Genomic DNA, 3,722 nt, shown 5'->3' with positions numbered 1-3,722 from the left:
ACGAAGCAAGATTTCATAGAATCATCGAATCATAGAGTTGGAAGAGACCACAAGGGCCATCGAGTCCAACCCCCTGCCAAGCAGGAAACACCATCAGAGCACTCCTGACATATGGTTGTCAAGCCTCTGCTTAAAGACCTCCAAAGTAGGAGACTCCACCACACTCCTTGGCAGCAAATTCCACTGTCGAACAGCTCTTACTGTCAGGAAGTTCTTCCTAATGTTTAGGTGGAATCTTCTTTCTTGTAGTTTGGATCCATTGCTCCGTGTCCGCTTCTCTGGAGCAGCAGAAAACAACCTTTCTCCCTCCTCTATGGGACATCCTTTTATATATTTGAACATGGCTATCATATCACCCCTTAACCTCCTCTTCTCCAGGCTAAACATGCCCAGCTCCCTTAGCCATTCCACATAAGGCATCATTTCCAGGCCTTTGTCGGGGTGTCAGTGCTGTGAGCCCCTCCATCCTGTGCCCAGCTTTTATATTTGTGCAAATAAAACCGTATGCCTTAAAGACACTGCAGTCTCTGCTGACCTCCATTCCAAGGAAACCGAACATAGCTAAGTTCCTGGAGTCCCTTGCTGCTCAGAGATTAGGCTGGTGGGTATCAATAGACACGTGGCAAGCGTGCTGTTCTCCGACGCAGCAGACCTGGACCCAAAGATGAATTTCACAGCATAAACCCAGCCGCCATCACAAACATAACTGGATCCTGGACAGCTCAATTGGCTGTGGGTTCAGTCTCCATATGCGACAGCTGAATATTCCTGCACTTCAGGGGTTTGGACTAGATCAGGGGTCAGCAACCTTTTTCAGCCATGGGCCAGTCCACCGTCCCTCGGACCATGCTGTGGGCCAGACGATTTTTTTTTGGGGGGGGGGGAATGAACGAATTCCTATGCCCCACAAATAACCCAGAGATGCATTTTAAATAAAAGGACACATTCAACTCATAATGATGATGATAATAATAATAATAATAATAATAATAATAATAATAATAATAATAATAATTATTTATTATTTATACCCTGCCCATCTGGCTGAGTTTCCCCAGCCACTCTGGGTGGCTCCCAATCGAGTATTAATACAGCATTAAATATCAAAAACTTCCCTCAACAGGGCTGCCTTCACATGTCTTTTAAAGCTAAGATAGCTGCTTATTTCCTTCACATCTGAAGGGAGGGCGTTCCACAGGACGGGCGACACCACCGAGAAGGCCCTCTGTCTGGTTCCCTGTAACCTCGCAATGAGGGAACCGCCAGAAGGCCCTTGGCACTGGATCTCATGTAAAAACACCAGGCAAGCCCTGCAAATAACCCAGAGATGCATTTTAAATAAAAGGACACATTCTGCTCATGTAAAAACACGCTGATTCCCGGACCGTCCACGGGCCGGATTGAGAAGGCGATTGGGCCGCATCTGGCCCACGGACCTTAGGTTGCCTACCCCTGGACTGGATGATTCTTGGGGTCCCTTCCAACTCTACAAATTTATGATGATTCTAAGACACTTGGTGAAGTGTCGGGTGCGGGGAGGAGAATCTGCCCAGAGACCTTTTCATCATGGGCATAGCCAGGGGAGAAGCTGCCCTTCCCCCAAATAAAGTAAATAAATAAACCAATTGCGCCACAGATAACTCTGTCCTGCCCAGCCCCCAACATAAAGCCTGCCACCCCCAAAAATATATCCTGGCTATGCCCAGATATTGAGCAATTTTCAGCAGCAAGGTTTGCCATGGAGGCAGCTCCTTGCCAGCCAGGTGGGTTCAAGCTGTTTTGCACCGGGGGAGTTGATGCTTTTGAATTCTGGTGCTGGAGGAGACTCTTGAGAGTCCCATGGACTGCAAGAAGATCAAACCGATCCATTCTGAAGGAAATCAGCCCTGAGCGCTCATTGGAAGGACAGATCCTGAAGCTGAGGCTCTGAGACTTTGGCCACCTCATGAGAAGAGAAGACTCCCTGGAAAAGACCCTGATGTTGGGAAAGACGGAGGGCACAAGGAGAAGGGGACGCCAGAGGACGAGATGGTTGGACAGTGTTCTCAAAGCTATGAACATGAGTTTGACCAAGCTGTGGGAGACAGTGGAAGACAGAAGTGCCTGGCATGCTCTGGTCCAGGGGGTCACGAAGAGTCGGACACAACTAAACGACAGCAACATCAGGAGGGCGCCAGGTTGTCAAAGCCTCTAGCCTTGGGTGATGGGGCTCGAATTATGCAGGGGGGCAGAGAGGTCCCGGCCCCCTTCCCGTTGTGGGCGCCTTTCTTGGCTACTGTTTTCCAAAGGGCTTGGCGTGGTTTCTCTGCCCTCGGGATCTGTGGGTGGTGTGAGGTCTCCTCCTGCCTATCCCCCCAAGAATCCAAGCATTGCAAGGGTCTGCCCCCCACATTTGTGGGGGGAGAGGGGAGCCAGGCCCCCAGCTGCAATTCTGCTTCGCTGTTGCTGCTTCCCTCCCCCTGGCAGGCCAGTGCCGGGCTCTCACTTGGGACTATCCCGGCAGCGATGCCCCATGCCAGAATCAACAGGCCGTGTTTTCTGGCTCCGCTGCCCGTCCACAAAAGCCGTATTGAGCCATTATCCCCCCACGGCGGCTGCAAGCAGCAAGGCTGGCGCCTCGCGCCCTGCCATCTAATGACCCTCCGCTGTCTCCTGCAGATGTTTTCGATGACTCGCAGCTACTTTTTCCAGCGCTCGTGTCCGCAAAAACAAGAGAGGCCACTTTAATTCCAATTAAAGACCTCCAGCTAAGCAAACAGTGTGCAGCGGGGAACGGGCAGAACCCAGCAGCCAAACCCGGCCCACCGAGCCACCAAGTCTAGACTCCAGATGTGCCTTTGCCAGTCCCCGCTCGACCCAGGCAAGAGCGACGCTCGCTGGGCGGAGAGGGCAAAGAGCCCAGGGAGCCCCTGCGCATCAGGGAGACGGGAGGGTCTGGGGGGCCACCGGCCGCATGTGACCCCGAGACCAGGTCTGCCTCGGGCCTTGAGGGCCCTGAGGAGGCAAACTCCATGCTAGGGATGCCTGGGAAAGGAACCGAAAACAAGGCTGCCAACGTCGCAACGGCGTTACGCAAATCTCTGGAATCCCGGGTGGGGTTCTGGGTGCCTCTCCTCAAAGGGGAGATTGGAAAGGGCTCAGGAAAGGAATCACAGAAAGATCAAGCAGACAGAGCGACTCCTAGGATAGCTGTCGGTAGAGCAGAAGAATCCTAATCTCGGTGGTTGTGGGTTTGAGCCCCATGTTGGGCAAAAAGGTTCCTGCTTAGCAGGGGTTGGGCTAGATGACCCTCAGGGTCCCGCTTGACAGTCCTATGATTCTAGGTAACTTTGAGGAAAAGTTGCAGAGTTTGGGGCTTCTTACTTTAGAGGAAAGGCGAGGGAGAAGGAACCTGGTAGAAGTTCGTAAAGTTATGTTTTATATACAATGGTATCTTGGTACTTGAATGGCTTGGCTCCCGAGCAAATTGGCTCCCTAACACTGCAAACCCAGAAGTAAACCCAGGGTTTGTGAACGTTTTTCGGAAGCCAAATGTCCAACGCGACTTCTGCTTGAGTGCAGGAACGGATTAAGTTTGAGAACCAAGGTACCGCTGTATTCTGTAAGCCGCCCAGAGTGACTGGGGAAATGTAGACAAATGATTATTATTATTATTATTATTATTATTATTATTAGTTATGCATGTCATTGAGACAGTGGACAGAGAAAAGTATTTCTCCCTC

This window comes from Podarcis liolepis (assembly GCF_965112155.1).
Source record: "Podarcis liolepis genome assembly, chromosome: 6".
NCBI classification, from domain to species: Eukaryota; Metazoa; Chordata; class Lepidosauria; order Squamata; family Lacertidae; genus Podarcis; species Podarcis liolepis.
This window is presented reverse-complemented; position numbering follows the sequence as displayed.